The following is a 21418-nucleotide window of genomic DNA, read 5'->3' on the forward strand; positions in this document are numbered from 1 at the left end:
ACATATATATATATATATGTATATGTATTTCCGTATACATGGTGTAGCTTTTTAGGTTTTATAATGGAAAGTTGTATTAGTGTAAGAGTGGCCGTGTCAGTAGGAGACTAAGTATAGAGAGAGGTTTGCCAGACCACTGAGCTGATTTTATATCAGCTCTCTATTTGCATTCTTTTACATCTTAGGCCCAAACTTGGAATTTTAGACTTTTTAATCGTGGCTGATGAAAGGCCAGGTTCCTTAGCAACGGGACCTACATACATTGTGGAATCGAACACGTTATGGCATATATATATATTTATAGAAATGAATTTCTATCAAGAAATACATTCCTCTAACTCTTCATCAGCCTATTGCTAAGTGAACTCCGACCATTTCAGTGATTTCTGAAGTTCCAAGGATTTTTGCCAACAAAGGGCTGTGTTAGGGTATGCGAGTCAATGAAACAATACTCCCATTTCAGTGGACAGTGGTTTTATGCGAGACCAATGAAACAATGCAGGACAGTTCTGAAACCCCTCCCCCACCCCGCCCTAGCCCAGCTACAGACATGGTGTCCCAGGGTGGGTTGCACTACGATGTGTTCCTCGTGAAATATGATTTTCTGGTGTAATGCTTGAAGTTATTCAAACGACATAGATATTGATCTTTTAGTTTTCTGTAAAGAAAACTATTCTAACGGCTTTGTCTTTCCGACCGCACTTTTCCTGTCCGCCCTCAGATCTTTAAAACTATTGAGGGTAGAGGGCTGCAAATTGGTATGTCGATCATCCACCCTCCAATCATCAACCATACCAAATTGCAGCCCTCTAGCCTCAGGATTTTTAAAATTGTATTTAAGGTTAAAGTTAGCCAAAGTCGTGCATCTGGCAACGACATAGGCCAGGCCACCAGCGGGCTGTGGTTAAAGTTTCATGGGCCGCGGCTCATACAGCATTATACCGAGACCACCGAAAGACAGATCTATTTTTTTGTGGCCTTGATTATACGATGTAGCGGCTGTACAGAAAACTCGACTGCGCCGAAGAACTTCGGCGTACTTTTTTTATTGCTCTGGAAACCCAAGAGATTCAGCACACGAGGTCAATAGAAATTTTCTAAATCACAAAAATGGAAACAAAAATAATGTATCAACTTCCCATTTGGAATTATTGTGCAGTCTATTTTGACGACTACTATAGAAAGTGAGGTGAAATGGAATCCACTTTGCAACTGAAATCCTTTCAGTTTATCCCAACATTTCTAACAGCCATTAACAAGAAAGACTTGTAGGGAGCTACAATCCACAGTATTTAAATATTAAACCCACTAATCTCAGCCGGTACAGCTGAATAAGTAATAAGATTTTAGTAGGCGTAAGCCTGAATCCTATTAAATCATAACGCAGTTCATTCTAGATTACCATATTTCAATACGGAAGTGGATTCGGTGCTCTGTCATTTAATTCTCCAAGATGTATTCGATTATTCTTATTATTAATATTATTCATAAAAATCTCCTAATGGCATGAGTCACTAAGATGGTGAAGAAATCCACGATGGCGTAGGCTTAAATATATATTACATATTACATATTAAAAATATATACAAAACGAGAGTTTTCGAGAAACTGCTCGATTCTTCTTCTCAATTTGAGATTGAGGAGAATCTGCAGGTTCTCGAAAGCTCTCGTTTTGTATATATTTGTAATATATATTTACACTACTTCCATTATGGATCTCTTCACCAAACTATGTTTTATTGCGCAGGAGAATCGAGCAGGTTCTCGAAAGCTCTCTCTTCGTATATATTTTAAATATATATTTACACAGACACCACTGTGGATTTCTTCACCAATTTAGTGACTCATGAGTTTATGAGATTTTTACCAACATCATTCTTCTGACAAAACTTCCGACGCGCAGGAAAAAGTACAGAGCTTCAGTTCCGCCCAGTTCCTTTCGTCAGACTAAAGGATTCCCATCCTAAAAAGAACAAATGCAACGCACAGCCCTTATGATGCTCTTCACGGTCGTCATCTTGTTGAAAAGCCTTGCATGGCGAGGATAATCATGAGCCAATGCTAAGCGACTGGCGCCTGCTGCATTGCATTTTTCCCCATAAAGAGGTTCCTCTAAGCATTATTTAAAGGGATTCCTCGAAGCATTTCTATACGACTGCGGTCGTCATTGTCCTCTTTGACGTCGCAGCATGAATTTTTCGGACTGGGATCTTGGAAGGAATTCTGGATAGGAGTAAATCACACGGCATTTATCTTTTGTTTACGTTTTTTCTCGTTCGTATTTGAGAGAGAGAGAGAGAGAGAGAGAGAGAGAGAGAGAGAGAGAGAGAGAGAGAGAGAGAGAGAGAGAGAGAGAGAGAGTTGGGATATAGAATATTTTTTTACTAAAAATAAATTTTATATTATTGTGGGTTTACAGGGAAGTTGATCTAAACTAGAAAATAGGTTGTTGTGTATATATATATATTTATATATATATATATATATATATATATATATATATATATATATATATATATATATATATATATATATATATATATATATATATATATATATATATATATATATATATATATATATATATATATATATATATATATAGGTATATATTTATATAAATATATGTATATATAAATGTGCAGTTAAACAGGAAAAATGACAAATAAACAACAGGAAAAGATAAAGAGAACTGATTTAGTTTATGACAGAAATCACCTTAAATAAAACCATTACACAATACAAAATAAAGAGAGAAAAAGAGGATAGTGAAACAGAAAAAGGGTGACTTTTCCCTTTGAGATAAAACAAACTCAGAGGCGACCGAAGCAAAGCCTCTCTGAAAGTTCCATTGCTCTTCTCACCTGACAAACACCTCTTCACAAAAACCAGTCTTCCATTAAGCCGTGATTCTCTATGTGACTGTTTCACCTTCAGATTTCTCTCTCTCTCTCTCTCTCTCTCTCTCTCTCTCTCTCTCTCTCTCTCTCTCTCTCTCTCTCTCTCTCATAAAGCTTATAATGTCAAAATGAGAAATATAATGAAATTTTCATTAGCTTAAAAATCTCATGAAATGGAAACAACACAAGCTATTAATCTAATGTTTGAAACATACAAAACATTGTTTTTGTTTGTGTCTCCGTACTTGCAATCCACAAGCGCTCCTTCACAAAGTTCGCAGGTTAAACAGAGATAAACCAGAGAGCAGGATTCCCCGTTACATTTGATTTCCGGTAACAAAAATAAGTGCTCGCCATAAAGTTGCAAGGCTTAGGAATTAGAATATTTTATATATATAAATAAACGCGATAAATAGCAGAAATTTTTTTTTATTTTCTCTCATAAAACGTTAACTCTGCAGTATTTATGCCCTTCCGTTATAACGATTTGTCTTTGTATATAACTAGATATCAATAAAAAACAAGTAAAAAATGCGATATAGTTTCTTCGGCGCAACTGAGTTTTCTGTACAGCCGCTACATCGTATAATCAAGGCCACAGAACATAGATCTATCTTTCGGTGGTCTCGGTATAATGCTGTATGAGCCACGGCCCATGAAACTTTTAACCGCGGGCCGGTGGTGGCCTAGTCTATATCGTTGCCAGAAGCACGATCATGGCTAACTTTAATCTTAAATAAAATAAAAGCTACTGAGGCCGGAGGGCTGCAATTTGGTATGTTTGATAATTGGAGGGCGGGTGATCATCATACCAATTTGCAGCCCTCTAGCCTCAGTAGTTTTGAAGATCTGAGGGCAGACAGAAAAAGTGCGGACAGAATAAAGTGCGGACGGACAGACAAAGCCAAACAATAGCTTTCTTTTACAGAAAACTAAAAATGAAAAGAGTTTCCGGTAAGTGCCAGTTCTACTCTATTAAGAGTCACTCCATTTAAATGAATTTTCTTTGTAAAACGGCTGTCTTTTCATTCACCCAATAAAGACAAGGGAAACCGCCTGATAGGGAAGGTCATATTTAGAGATAGATATACACAGATAATATATATGTAAGTGTATATATATATATATAATATATATGTATATATATATATATATATATATATATATATATATATATATATATACATATATATATATTATATATATATATATATATATATATATATATATATATATATATATATATATATATATATATATATATATATATATATAAATATATAGTACACACACACACAATATATATATATATATATATATATATATATATAAATATATATATATATATATATATATATGTAATATATATATCTATATGTATATGTTATCGCTGCAGACACCTGTCTTGAACTGTCGACCTAACCACTCATGTCCTCGCTGCAGGGTCTAAGCGATGTCAGGCAGGGCAGCCTATCGAGACTACGGTCTACCCCAAAGCCAAATCAAAGTCTTTCAAAAGAAGGCATCGTGCTTACCCCACACAAGAAATGGGAAAAAATCACGTTAACAAAAGATACATATTTATATGTATATAGTATATATGTGTATATATAATAGATATATATATATATTTATATATATATATATATATATATATATATATATATATATATATATATATATATAATCAATAAGCTGCAAACGTTCTTTAATATCCAATTTGCTCTACCTCGAAATAATATATTTTCATATCTAAAAAATTATATATATATATGAAAATATATTATTTATTGATATTAAAGGACGTTTGCAGTTACTGATTGTATATGAATATATATGATAAAAGTCATTTATTATATATATATATATATATATATATATATATATATATATATATATATATATATATATATATATATATATATATATATATATATATATATATATATATATATATATATATATATATATATATACAGTATATATATATATATATATATAATATATATATATATATATATATATATATATATATATATATATATATATATATATATATATATATATATGTAATATATATGGAATATACAAAACATTAAAATATCTCTCTTAAGAAACCGATAGTAAGTGGGGAAAAGTAAATAGAATGTCTGCCAGATCTCGCCGATATTAAAGCGTTCCAGAGTATGAAAGCGCCAAGGCGAAACTTTCCCAATTTCGCATGACAGAGAGAGAGAGAGAGAGAGAGAGAGAGAGAGAGAGAGAGAGAGAGAGAGAGAGAGAGAGAGAGAGAGAGAGAGAGAGAGAGAGAGAGAGGTCGCAAAGTGCCACTTTAATCAAAGAAGTTTTACCCTGTAACCGTTTTAATTAAAAGATCTTTCATAAATTTAGGGCCGAGTTTCCAAAGTAAAATTCTCTCTCATAAAGTAGAGGCTGAATCTTTTAGAAGCGGGATTATGACACAGCAACTTTCTATCCCCTTAATTTTTAAAACAATTATTGAAGTTAATATTGCTTTCCTTTGTTTTCACTTTAAATTCAATAGATACTTTGTAGAAGGATATAGTTTCTTGGCTGTTTCACTTTGTTTCAGTTACTGTTTCACCTGAAATTCTTGTGATTGATTATATATATATATATATATATATATATATATATATATATATATATATATATATATATATATATATATATATATATATATATATATATACATGATTATTTTCCTAAATTCTAAATTTATATATATATATTTTAAAATTCATGCAATTGATTTAAAATTCATAATATTTGATAAATGCAATTTCCAGGGATTGCTCCGATAAAAACGAAATTGCTGTTAAAATATTCAGTAGAGTAATTGCAATTTCCAATAACTCATTAACACATTTAGAATCAATTAAGTTCTTTCCTATTAATATTCAAGGAATTTTAATATTACCTACATTAAGAAAATTTACGACTGAAGAAACATTTTTAGTTCGTATTTTCAATCATATTATGTCATTCTAAATGATGATTTGAAATATTGTTGCATGCAATTAGAAAGAAACACTTTTCTTTACTATTTGTCTATGTTAACTTTAAATTGTTATTATGAGAGAGAGAGAGAGAGAGAGAGAGAGAGAGAGAGAGAGAGAGAGAGAGAGAGAGAGAGAGACCTCTAGACACAGAATAAGAGTAGAAAAGTCTGTCATTCATAAACATAGTGATTTTGACATTGTCCAGGTCATCTGATGGGTCTTTACGCAGATATTTTACTATGACAAAGCTCCTTCTCTCGAATCGCTCTCCCTCTTCTATTCCTTTCGATATCCAGCTGAATGCAACTGATCGAGGTCATATACGAGTATTTCTGCGAAAGTAGTTTCATTCTTATGTTACCCATCGATTTCGCCAAGTTCAATTCGAGGTGGTAATATCCGCCTTTTAGATTTATGGGCGAATTTCCAATCGACGCCTCCACCCCTCCCAGCGGGACTGATGCTACATTCCCCTAGTCCCGCAACCCCGCCCCCAAAGGGAGCCGTTCAGGTGCCCAGTGGAAGGAAAAGACGGTACGTTTCGCGGGATAAAAATCTCTGCCTTTTCGCAGTGGGAGTTTTGCGTCGTCGTCGTATCCGGGAAAGCTTTTTCCGTCATTTTAGAATGAAGAAGAGTTTGCTCTTAAGAAAGTCTCACCATAGTTACTGATTTTGTAAAGCCACTTTTCAAGATACTTCTATCTAATATATTTTCTTTTGAGACCACGGCAACGAGGAATTCATTTCAAGCATTTTAGACGATTTGTCACTGAAAAGCAACTGCTTAGATGATGAATTAAATGAATTAAAGGTTCAGAAAATTATCGTCTACTTATAAATTCCCAAATGGGTCTTACCCAGGCAAGAAAGTACCCCTACCTGAATCCATAACGTCACTGTTGTTTGCTAGTTCACTTGTCCTGGTTGTAATGTCAGGTACACTGGTAGTTATCACAAAGTTAGTGAACACACTGCTGAGCATCAGAACAGTGGCACTACTCAGCAACTGCAGGTCGCTCTCACCAGCATGACTATAGTTTCACACACCAAGACTTCAAACTCCTAAATAAAGCGATAGTTAACTTGGACCTTCTCACCAGTCTCTTTGTAATAGTTGTTCATTAATCGAAGTATCAAAAGCTTTCCCGTCATTTTAGAACTTCATTTTTGGTTTGTTAATTCAGTTTGTATTTCTATTATCCAGTCTTCTTACATAGTTTCGATCTTTTTGATGAAATTTATTTTTTATGTTGGTTAAGTTTCGTTTTTTTGCATAAATAAAATTCATTTGAATTTTAGTTTTTACTGCTACAAATTTTCTTTATAGTACATGAGGAATGGTGCGTCTCACTATGATTGTGTCATTTCAAATGATTTAAGGTTCGTTTGCTGCAATACATCCTCTGTGTCATTTGGATGAATGGTTTAATTATATGTGGTTAAGTTTTATTTTAATTTTTCATATATGTTATAAGTTTGATCAACACGTCCCGTGGGATCAGCATCAGAACAGGGATATGTTTCTTACCTGCTACAAACAGCGTGACTGTAGTAGGAATGACTTCAAATTAGGCGATTTTCATTGGACCTTCTAAATGGAGTCTCTTTTCGTTGTTCGATCCATCACGAGCACAACCTGCTTAAATCAGCAACTATTTTGGACCTTGCTAACGTCCGTTTGTCTTAATTGTCTTTATTATTTCTTACTATCAGTCTTCTTACAACTTTGCTAACTGTGCATTTGGATGAAGGGTATTTTTTATGTTGGTTAAGTTTATTTTCTTGCTATGAATACATATGATCCAGTCATTCTTATGTTTATACGTGCTACAAACTATATATATACATGATATATATATATATCTCTGTATATATATCATTTATTATTTATATATTTTTTTCATTATATTATATAATCCTATATCTCTTGCTTATATATATATGTATATATGTATATATCAGCCCATATCATTTACATATACATATATATATATATATATATATATATATATATATATATATATATATATATATATATATATATATATATATATATATATATATATATATATATATATATATATACATATATATATGTGTGTGTGTGTGTATGTGTGTATGTGTATAAATATATATACCTTTATTTTTTCAGCTCTAGAATTTCTTTATCTTTCAATGAAAAGCCAACCTTTTCATCCTTCACAAATTAATCCTTTGAAACGCTTTCACTCATGCTGAAAGCCCCATTCACTGTCGTCTACTTCATGGGAAAATAATTCTCTGTTTTCCAATTTCCATTTACTAGCGACTTCATCAGTCAAAAATCAAGGTACCACAAATAACAAGCGAGTTTTCAAACTCTCTCTCTCTCTCTCTCTCTCTCTCTCTCTCTCTCTCTCTCTCTCTCTCTCTCTCTCTCTCTCTCTCCACTTGAATGGCAACCGTTCCATTTGAAATTCCTAAATAAATGAAGAAATCATTTCATTCCTAGCTGGTTTAGGAATTCCTCAATTTAGAATAATTTTAAAGCAGATATACTTTATTATAAAAATATTTTCTGAGTACTTCGGAAATAGAAATTGAACTATAAATAGGTCCACTATGAATTTTATATATATATATATATATATATATATATATATATATATATATATATATATATATATATATATATATATATATATATATATAATAATATATATATATATATAGTATATATATATATATATATATATATAATGATATTAAATATATATAGACATATATTAGTAATTCCTATATAAAGTGAATGATATTAAATGGTAGACAATTATAGTAAATTAAAGGACACCTTAATGATAGAAGGATACTACTGATTAGGAAAACGTATCAAGCATTGCTTATCACACTAAACAACGAAGCACTTATGCCTTCAGTAAACAAACACTTGAAATTATTCTGACTGAATAAATCTCTGAAAGAAAAAGAAAAGCCTCAGACGAAGTCACCACAAGAGAGTAATTGTTGACAGTAATATAATACAACCAACTAATGAGGAGAATTAATCAAAAAGTTCAGAATTGCCATTAAATTGATACACATTCACATTCACGAGAAGCGTTTTCGAGCCCCAATAACTAACTTTCAAATATAATGATCAATTAAAAGCTAAGAAATTGCTCATTTGTGTCTCTACACGTACGCACACACACATACATACAGTATATACATCGGTGTTTATAGTACACTAATCAAACTCTGTGAACTGAGATATCATAACGATAACCATGGTTTAACTACATTTATTCATGAAATGTAATATCGAATTGGAAACCTTCCCCCCCTTTTTTTATTTAGTCAGTGCCTCTACTCATGACGTATAATGGTGCGTGTTGGAGATTCGTAAGAAAAAAGCCGTTTAATATGCTGTACACAACGAGTTACCATTAAGCTAGAAATTAGAACTATACCGATTATGTATATAATGCTGGTTTTAGTATTCAGTAACTATTTTTCATTTATGTCATCTCATTTGCATGAATCTGATTTGTAACTTGTGTAATCTCGCATGTCCTACAGTGTGTCATTACTTGAATACATAAATGCATTTGTGGGATAACTTTTCTAAGTATTTTACATTTATATCTGCTTAAGCTTAAGAACTAATTACTGACCAGTTGTTTCTTATCAAAGTAGCTCATTATCATGCCGAAAAAGATACTAAAATATTATTATTAATAAATTTACTATAATCCACCCAAATGTAATTTACATTCAGTATACTACATGTATTTAAGAATACTTAATTAAAATTATTATTGACCAGTATTGTTCTTTCTCATCAAACTAATTCATTATCATGCCAGAAACATGACAGAATATTAACATTAATATTGATGTTTGTTCCCTTTCATCAAACTAACTCATTATCAAGCCAGCAAAACAAACAATAGAATATTAACTTTAATAATATCTTTACCTTTTCATCAAACTGAAATCCCTCAAAATGATCAAGCCAGAAACATATTAGAATATTAACTTTAATAATATCTGTTCCTTCTCATCAAACTAACTCATTATCAAGCCAGAAAACAATTGAATATTATTGTTAATTCTATTTATTTCCCTAATTCATCCAAATGTGAAATCCCTCAGAATACTACGTGTATTTAAGAACCAGTTAGAATATTATTATTAATAAAATATTTGTTCCTTCTCATCAAAGCTAACTCATTATCAAGCCAGAAACATCATGGAATATAACTAATAATATTTTTTCCTAATTCATCCAGATGTGAATTCCTTCACACTAACTCGACAATATTCCCTTAAGCTCCGGCTGGTTGGAGTTCGTCCTCATTTCAGTCCTTCAGGAGACGAAACCTTCAAAGACCTAAAGTTGGCGCTGCGGTCTTCGGGCTTAAGTCAGCGGTAATAATGTGAGGGAGAATTTGATTAGTGATATTTCCTTAATGAGCTGACTGCCCTGTCCTTTCCCTTGTCATTTTGCTTGGATTCCCTTTGTCCACAGGACAACGAACTTCTAATCTCTCTCTCTCTCTCTCTCTCTCTCTCTCTCCTCTCTCTCTCTTTGTTCATTTTGTTTGGATTCAATTTGTCCACAGGACACTGAACTTCTAATCTCTCTCTCTCTCTCTCTCTCTCTCTCTCTCTCTCTCATGCGTGTTCCTTTGTTTGTCTAACAACTTTTGTGAAACAAAGAACTCTTACAAAAGAACAGCTAAGAAATACTAAGAAATAATCTTAAAATGGAGGAACAAACCCACAGATATGTAAGTGTACCAATATTTATTTTTAAATATATTTACAGTTACATAACTTTAGATTTGTTTCTCTAAATGAGCATCACGTGGAGATAATAAAGAAAAGTCAAATATCGCCTTTTGTTTTCACTTTTTTTTTTATTACAGGGGAGGTATATGTTTGCAAAAGAGGAATATCAGTGTTTCGTATAAACGGCTGCTCTATACCTGGGGAACTCTCAAATGAGTGATTACCTTTAGACTGAAGCAAGACTAACCTTTCCTTGTATGGAGGTCTGTCCTCTTATCAGGAAGGCTCCTCAAACACTGTTCTTCTCGACTGAGTTGAATGAAAGGCTTCCTGTTGAACAAACGACCTTCTGTTGCCATTTCAGATTGCCAATGCTTCAGGTGAGGGTAAATCTTGGTCTCAGATGGGTAAGGGTAAAACCTCTTGGGTTCTCAACAACCCTTCAGGAATGAGGGTACCGTCCTGTCTCTCGGCCCTTTTCATGGTATCAAGACTTTGGGACTCACTAATTGCTGTGTGGACCGGTGAATGCTCATAATTTTTTCTCTCTGTGGATATCAGTGGCAGTAGTAACTAAGTACTCGATATCTAACGCCTTTCCTGGTCGTAGAAGGTAATGGAGCTTATCAGGTTTGCATGTTTCCATAATTATTAGATGGACATTATATCCGGAAGCGTATGTAGACTGAGATTTTTCTGTAATTTGGGAAATCCACTGCAGTCTAATGAACTATTTGATTAAGACATATACATCAACGCAGTGGAAAATGTTCACAGGAACATTTTAAGAACAACTACAAATAGGAGGGGAAAGTGATCTTTTATTATTATTATTATTATTATTATTATTATTATTATTATTATTATTATTCAGAAGATAAAACTCCTATCCACATGGAACAGGCAAACAGTGGCCATTGTCTTTAAACTAAAGCGTCCAAAGAATTTGGTGCTCATTTGAAAGAAGTTAAAGAAGGTATTAGGAAATATAGAAACAAGAGATCATTTTTCAGAAAGGAATAAAGATAAATGAACAAATCAATAGATAAACAGACAACAATGCAAACAAATTATTCAAGCACAAAGGCTTTTGTTTTAGGGCAGTCATGCATTGCATCTTCGCTTGAACTTCCGAGATTCAAATTGAACAGCATCCTTAGGGAGGCTGTTCCACCTCCCGAACTGAGAAATTCGACACCGAGGCACATTCACTGTATGTTGGTGCTGATGTTCAGCAAACCTGGTCTCTCTCGGCAGGAGAAGAGGATCAGGGCTCAAACGTGACAGCTAAGTTCTCTGGTAAAATAATACTTATGAAAATTGACAGACGAGAGACCAGATAAAAAAATCTAAAATTTGTAAAGTTAAGGTTGTCTGAGGAACAGCATTTCGTCAGCAAAGTTGGAATTTCAGAGAAGGCAAATGGAAACTAATTTTTTTTAATGGAAACACTAATTCCAGTTGAACGGGGGCGAGAGAGAGAAATTTAAATTACTTGCATTACCAGAGTTGGAGAGAGAGAGACAAAAAATCTCCGCGTGCTAGCTGGCAGAGCGAAAAATAAAACATTTTAGTTTCTGTTAAGTTATCTGCCTAACCTTTTGAGAGAAGCGGCTGGAATATCTTCAACAATTCGTGGCATTTGTTGGAAATGAAGGCAACGAATTGCAACTGCAATAGTCGCTGGGCCATTGACCGTCGGCTTGGTTTCACTTTTCCTCTTTTACCTCTCTGTAAATATATTTCCTCTTTTATTTCTCCTTTACCTCTTTGTAAATGGCTTTTCCTCTTTTATCTCTTTGCAAATAGCTTTTCCTCTTTTATTTCCTCTTTTACCTCTTTGTAAATGGCTTTTATTCTAGGGTTTTTCGCCTTGAGAATATTTATCGTCCTCTTTGTAAATAGTTTTCCTCTTTTATTTCCTCTTTTACCTCTTTGTAAATAGCTTTTCCTCTTTTATTTCCTCTTGTACCTCTTTGTAGATTTACGCGGACAGCTTTACGAGTGGAGAAAGACCTTTTTCTTTTTTAAACAGTTAAGTTCAAGCGAATGCTAAATGAACAGGCAGTAAAACATACGAACAAAATCACATAAGGTTGAAAAAAAAAAAAGTGTAGTCGCCTGAAAATGAGAATATATGAATATCGTCAGGTATAAATGGATGCAAAAAGTTCCCCTTCATTTCATAACAATAAAAAAATAACCTCATTGATGTGAAAAACGTCCGTAGCAGTTATTCCTTGCCTTTTCATTCTCATGTACGGAGTACAGCTTAAATTTCACCTTTAAATACATCAAATTTAAATGATGTCAAATTTTCTTTTTGCTCACTAGGCAAGCATTCAATGTAGAAAATTCTTTTCAGAACTTATGCATTTTGCAAAAAAAAAAAAAAACTCCCAAATCAAAAACATCTCGCACAAATTTATCACAAGAAATGGTCACATTTTTTTGAAGACAGTTTTTGATAAGTTGTGGCTGATACCTCACCATGAAACACTCTTTATTTTCTGCTATTAGTTCCTTGCAATCTAAAAAAAAAATATATAATTGTCATGTAGGTTTAAAAATGACAACGAAGGTTCATGATAGCTAGCAACAAACTCGTATCAGTCGCTGATATTATTCATACTTGACGAATGTGAATTGAAATTATCGTATATATATATTAGATTTTATATATATATATATATATATATATATATATATATATATATATATATATATATATATATATATATATATATATATATATATATATATATATATATATATATATATATATATATATATATATACATTATATATATATAAAATAGTTCCAAAAATCCATTAAAATCGGATATACGTACATACACTTTTGCATGCCTTTTTGTTTTTCAACAGTAGTCCTTAGACTAAACAACTTGGACGGCCCTGCTCTAGAGGAAAAAAAAAAAGGTCAAGGAAAATGTGATAAAAATACGGCAATATATAGTTGAGACTCAGTTGGCCCAGTTAGATTGTACAAACTCTCCCAAATTTTTTTTGTTGGTTCAGAAAGTTTATGAAACTAATTTCGAGTCAGAGGAGATAAAAGTACATAAGTTCCGTCCACTCATAATGAAACTTAATCGAGTGGGAAATACCTTCTTGGGGAGTAATAATAGTTTCAACGACCCACAGTAATAGGAGAAATATGGTTTTTTTACACAGTTAAGTGATCTCGTTTTTTTGTCTGGTTAAGAAAACAGCAATTATATATATATATATATATATATATATATATATATATATATATATATATATATATATATATATATATATATATATATATATATATATATATATATATATATATATATATATATATATATATATATATATATATATATATATATATATATATATATATATATATATATATATATATATATATATATATATATATATATATATTTATATATATATATATATAAATATATATATATATATATATAATATGTATATATATATATATATATACATGTATATATACACACACATATATACTTAATATATATATATATATATATATATATATATATATACATATATATATATATATATATATATATATATATATATATATATACATATATATATATGGGCTATCAGCAATAACAAATATTGAATATCAAGTCACATAGTTTCTTGGCTAAAAAAGCGCCTGCCTTGAGATACTTTCTTTCACATTTTTCATCGAATAAAAATTGTGGCTTTGCACACCCTGGTTTTTTGCTTCGAGGCTCAAAGCTGATACTGTACCTTCTTGTGACGCGAATATCTATTGCCATTCTGATAAATGGAAGGGCATTCTTTGGAGAATATCTCAGGGAGGAGAGATGGTTAATCTCTCTCTCTCTCTCTGTCTCTCTTCATTTCTCTCACAGCTTAAGCCGGGGATCTTCAATATTACTTCCTCAATTTCTGTCGACGGTGGCGCCCTCCAGTCATTTTTAAGCATTCTAGGGCGAATTATACTCTGCCTTACGTATTATGCAAAGGAACACACCTTCATTAATTTGCAAAATAACTCAGAAAGGGGAACTAATTTATCTAATCATTTCCCCGAATAATACCTCTTCGTTAGTCAGTCCATGATTCGCATAAACAGAGGAAGGATGATTTGATTTCATGCAGGAAGCGAAAGTCGTTTCTCGACGGGAGATTATTATTATTATTATTATTATTATTATTATTATTATTATTATTATTATTATTATTATTATTAAATCAGAAGATGAATCCTATTCATATGGAACAAGCCCACCACAGGGGCCACTGACTTGAAATTCAAGAAGCTTCCAAAGAATATTATGGTATTCATTCGAAAGAAGTAACAGAATGTAATGGGAAATTTGGAAAGAAGAACTGACCAGTTATTGGAAAAACAAATGAACTAACAAAAGGCAAATAATAGACTTCGATGTTTCTTTTGTATCTAAGACTGCAAACTCAGAAGTTAATTAGAGCAAGCGGAAAGCATCGAGCGTTGCTTTGAACCCTTGCTTCTTCTGCCGTCTGTCATGGGGAGGGAAAGTGTTGCTCTTTTCTTGATTCGATTTCGTCCTTTTCATCTGAGTCTGAAGCTTCAACGACGTCTTCAAAGGCTTCTTCAATATTACTCTTCTTATTTCACGGAGGCGTTATTACGAATGCCGTATGAAGTTCGAATTTTAATAATGTCTCGTTTATGTCTATTTTGGTAATGTGCAATTTAATGAAGTTCTAGCAGATGCTGAATGTGTCATATATATATATATATATATATATATATATATATATATATATATATATATATATATATATATATATATATATATATATATATATATATATATATATATATATATATATATATATATATTATGTGGAATAGTAACGCCTTTTGTTCAATGGAACAATATTGTTTTATTTTGATTATCCTTTATTTTTTCGAACATGAATATGTATTATACAGGTTAATAGATTAATATAATATATTAACAAAATTAATCCACATAATAAAAGTTATTTCATCGGTTTAATAAAAGAAATACAAATACTAATTGCTAACTCTAAAAGAAATCAGGCGAGTTACGTTTTTGAGGAAATCTAGCAACGATTCTTGTAGTTTTGGACTTTTCTGAAAGACAAGTTAAAACAACTGGCCTAGGCTCTTTGAGCATCAAAAATAATATTTCAAAATTAGCGATTTCAAGGATATTTAGTCGCATTCGGGATGTTAAAGAATTCAGCTGATAACAATCTTGAGGTTTGGCAAATGACAACATTTTATTGTTTTGATAGTACATTTGAATTGCCTTCTGTTCCTTTGTTAACTGCGGTTGTATCGTTCTGAAGAAATGAAAGATTTAGGCGTTTAATTAAAAGGTTTGCTCAGTGATCATTTTAAGATCAAAATTGGCGTATTTAATTCCTCTTTAATTTATCGTAGCGTAATTGGTCCTGTTGTGAAGCGTTTATAAAAACAGTTTATCTCGCGACTAAACTGCAGTTGGCGCTATGAGATTTCATCGATTATTGCTATTTTGTTTGGTCAAGACTATAATAAACCGGCTTCTCAGAGAGTTGTTGTTGCATCTTCACAATTTTCATGGCTGTGCTAATATTGTTTTTAGATAGTGTTCTTCTGGGATTTTCAGACATCCTGCTGCTTTTTGTTTAGTCTCGTATACAAATCTTTTACAGAAGTCAATGGTCTAACTATTTTTTGTCGATCTCGTGTACCCATGACCTGACGTTTTAAATAGCCCAAAATTTACAAGATTTACACACGAACAAACAGTTCTAAAGGTTTGGATTTTCCAGGATGTCTTTGGTACGAGTTTGAGTTCCTGTCTATAACAGGAAGCACTTCATGCAGGACAAAGCTGCTCTTTAAAACAGGTAGGTACAGGTATTTTTTGATGAAGTTTAGTTTTGTCATTTTGTCAGACTTTTTTTGTCTTAAATTTACTTTTTGAATTTTTTTAATAGATTTAGTATTTTGATTTATCATAAATTTACTTTTAATACTTTTTTGAATAAATTTACTTCTTTGATTTGTTCTAAATTTACTTTTTTTTATTTGATAAATTTACTTTTTTAATTTTTGTAATAAATTTATTTTTAACGTCATAAACTTTTATAATTTTTTTTAATTTGTATATACTGTTCTTTGATAACTTCATATATATATCCTCCATATATATATAGGGGTGGTATATGTATCTATAGTAGGTCATATGGCCTATATAGGTTATAATGGTTTTATATATCAGGTTTTAACAAAATAGACCTAATCATTGAATAAAGTTTTCTTGAGTTCAAATATTTAGGTGTTAAAAAATCACGAGTTACGTTCCCGAAAAGTTAAGTTGTATTTTTAAACTGCCATGAAAGACAGGTAAAGGAATTTAAGAATGTTTATGCCAAAATAATATTTGCATTAAAACTAATTTAAGGATATTATGAACAGGTCTTCGGTCACGTTTTACTTTAGAATTTTAGCACTCCAAAATGGTTTAAGTTTGTGGCAAGGTTACAACATCAGTTAAGGTCGGACAATTTGAACCTTTTGACCAAATTTAAATTTTTAAGCTCATAGTTGGTTTTGGGCTTAGACGAATTTTCCAAGGGTTTGCTCAGTGATTTCATTTTCTCTCAAGAAATTTCTGGTAATCAATTCCTCTTTAATTCATCGAAGCGTAATTGGTCGGGTCATTTACGATAATAAGGCTTGTTTACCCAATAACTAATCTTTGAAAATCATCAAAACCGACTAAATTTTTCCCCAGGCAGATTGAGATTTCATCGTTTGTTTCTTCTGTTGGTCAGATACAATAAGTTTTTAGCTTTGTCAAGGTAACCCTGGAACTTTAGCTCCTGTTATTGCTAATATTGCTTATTTGTTTAGTTGAAATTTTGGAAATTGATTCTAGGGCAACTGTTTAGTCTCAGGACAAATCTTTGTATAAGCCATTATAACTGATTTTTGTGGGCAACTGATATATATAGGACATTATCTGACGTAGTATAAAATTTTCACTTAAAAAATACACCTAAACTTAGAGTATTGAAACAGTTCTAAGGCTTTGGATTTTTAGGTTTTTAGTACGAGTTTGAGTTCCTGTGATCATTTAACTTCGATTAATTAGTTGACTGGCATCCTATAAGGAGGTATTTTTTCCGCTAAGTTTAGTTTTGGTCATTTTTGTCTTTAATTAACTTTTTGAATTTTTTTGATAAATTTCTGTTTTTGATTTGTCATAAATTTACTTTTTATATTTTTTAGAATAAATTTACCTTTTTGATTTGTTCTAAAGCTTTTTGGATTTGCTAACTAAATATAATTTTCCAGTAAGAGTGCAGACAAATCAAGTTTTTAAGTATGGATGGCATTATTTTAAAATTTAATTTTTTAATTTGACGATGGCTGTTAGGACCCTTTCAATTAGTATCTTCCCCCTTAGGGAACACATTCACAGCGCCTGATGTGAATAAAATGAAATCGAGGATTATCCTCTCGGTTCTATGAAAGCAAAGCCTTGTCTTAATCACAAGAGACCGCGAGAATTGTGAATGTGACAATGTTCTTCTCTACAAGATGAGGCGTTTTTGAACTGCCAGCAACATCAAGTTTAAGTATTTGACTGCGGCGACAGCTGAATATTCCCCCCCCATTCCATCAGAAAAGGTGGTTTTGATATCCTGCTATTGTTGCAGTTGGTGGGGAATCATATTTGTAGTATGATACTGGCGTAGTTAAGTTTGTAGAAGCTAGTAAGGTTTCGCCTCATCAAGAGGCTGATCTTGTTAAAATTCGTGACTGGGCTGGGGATGACACATTTAAAGTTTGTCCATCAATTTATTACCAGTTATATACGAACAGCATTCAAAAAGGTAATCTGAATGTACCTCGTGTTTTCGCAAGCGGCAAGCAACTTACGATGGGTTGTTTTCTCAGTTACTCTTCGCCCTGATATTCAGCCTATAAGGTATATGATGGACTTCGGAAAAGCCCCATGAATAAACAGCCTTATTTCAAGATTTCCTGGCATAGAGGAAACTGGTTGTTTATTTCGTGTTTCTCAAAACCTCTACCGAAAACTTGTCGAGCCAGGTCATGAAGTCCAATATAATACAGATGAAGTATTTCGTCTAAGGATAAAGTGCTTTCCAGCGCTTGCTTTTTTACCAGTGACTGATGATGATGTTGCATACAGAGAACTGTTCGGCGACGATAGTTTGCCACAAGAATTTGTTGTATTTTGAAGAGGAAGAGGCACTAAAAGACGTCGTCTGGCTCCTCCAATATTTCCAATTGAAATATGGAATATTTCAGACTTCAACTGGCATGACTAGAACTAATAATAGTCTTGAAGGTTTTCATAACTTACAAAATTGTTTCATGCCAACATCCGAATATCTGGGAATTAATAAGTACACTAAAGCCGAGGCGTTTTGGCGCAGAAAAAGACTGATTTGGAACGGAGTGCAAATGACCTCGAAACAGGTTTGCAAAGAGCGCAACAAGCGACTGATAACTTTTACTTGAAGTATGATCCTTGCCAGAAAATGTCTGTCTTAAAAGCTGTGGCATATAACCTGCACTAAGTATCAGTTTTAGTAACTTCTTCTTATATTGAGTCATTAATGTTTTTTGTTTCCTTGTCCCCAAAAATCAAGGTTATCTTTTAATATTTGTTGGTTTATTCTTCATTTTTCTTTCACAATTAAATATCACTTTTTACATGTTATGAGTTGCCCTAGATATGATAGGTTTGTAAGTTAGGTTCCCCGGCTGTACTGCATTCATAAACCTACCATTTGCCTGTTACAAGTGTGTTTTTTTTATTAATTAATTATATAATGGGTCTTTAGTTTTCAGTTCTTGACTACTTCCTCGGTATTTTTATAGGGGAAAACTAAGTATGTGGAATCTGGTTTATCATCCATATAATTAGAGATGTTCAAGGTAAAAACTATTTAATTTAGAAATACACCAGACTGTTTAACAGTATTCACGTGTGAGTGAATACACATGTGACAGGCCTATATCAAATTTTAAACGAAAGCAAATTAATGTAAACCACCCTCATGGAATTGTTGAAAACTCCATTTGTTCAACACTTATAGTGAAAATGTGGTTTGGGTATTAGTAGTGACGACTCAAATGGCCTTGGCTCATTTGTGGGACAACGAGCTGAGATCTGACTCCATACCAGTGAATAAATGTACAGAATAAAGAGCGACTATAGATGCATTGGAGCAAAAAATTGTAAATTATGCAATTCTACTACTTCAGAACAATGTGTAATTACAAGGTAAAATGAAATATCAAATTTGTTTCATGGAAAGAATTCTTTTCCATTCATGGGTATGAAAATTTGGCAATGCGAGGTCAGCTACGTTTTCATTGACAGAGGTCTTAAGCTACGTGGTTAAATATAAGGTTTATCGCAGGTGAAAATTTTAAGCTATACATTAAAAAAAAATATTGAAATACTGAAGTTAAATTATTAAAGTATTGCACGACATTTTTAAAAGGGGGGGGGGGGTGTTGGAAGTCGTTTGGCAAACACATCTGGTTGACCACATAATGCTTCGAGAAGCAAAGTTTTTTACCAAAAAATTTAATAATGTATTTAATTACCGTTTAAAATAGGTCACTTCGATTCTGCATAACTTTAAAGGTCTCAGCGCTTTGCTTTTTGCCTAATTATCATATTCCATTCAATTTAATACGTCACTGGTATAGGGTAATGACCATTTATTTTCACAACTATCCATGAAACTCCCGTAGGATGGTAGTTCCGTTAGTGCACCGCTGTAGGCATCAAATAAGGCTCTTTGCAGCGACCCTTCATCCCCTAGCTACAACTTTTTCATTCTTTTACTATACCTAAGTTCGTATTCTCTTGTTTCTTTCCATCCTCTTCCAGTCAATTGTTTCATAGTGCAAGTTGGTTTGAGGTATTCCTCCTGTTAAACCTTTCAAACCACCTTACTGACTGTCAATTTCCGTTTCACCGTTGAATGACCTCAAAGGCGCCATCGTTTGGCCTCGGCCCTTAATTCTAAATTCCAATTCCAAATCAACAAGCATAAAGCTATAGATGAGAGAACAGCAATATAAATGATTGTGCATGACACTTGGGAATGAAGGTTTGTGTTTAGTTGAGGAATGAAAACCCCTGGTAGGGGAGCCGTGTGACCTCATGGCATCTTGTAGGTGGGTCAGTAACAAAGACCGATAATTTTTCTATATACCCTGTATATAATCTAGATGACTCTGAAAGCCAAATAAGCTTTCTATATATATGACTTTAATGCTTCTCAAAATCACTTGAAAAATTACTAAGCTGAAACGGCCTATTATAAAAGCAATAATTATGAAAAACCTTCTTGCAACATTACAGTTTTGGGGCGTTTTTCGTTTTTTGATAAATTGATAATTCATTTCCTAATTTCATCACAATGGGAAAACCTCTCTCTCTCTCTCTCTCTGCCACAGGGAGAGGATGTAGAATTTAATGAACATAAAAGGAATTATTGAGCCCTCTGACACGGGGGAAGGAAATTGCTACAGGCCCTCTTGTAGGGGAGCTGATGTGTAAATTAGCGCCGAAACGTCGTTCAGGCCAGTCAAGTGAAATTTAGAGCATCATGAAATGGCACATTCTGGTGAGGTATGGTCCCCTTTTTTTCATTCAACAG

The sequence above is a fragment of the Macrobrachium rosenbergii genome, chromosome 9 (genome assembly GCF_040412425.1).
Source record: "Macrobrachium rosenbergii isolate ZJJX-2024 chromosome 9, ASM4041242v1, whole genome shotgun sequence".
Lineage (NCBI taxonomy): Eukaryota > Metazoa > Arthropoda > Malacostraca > Decapoda > Palaemonidae > Macrobrachium > Macrobrachium rosenbergii.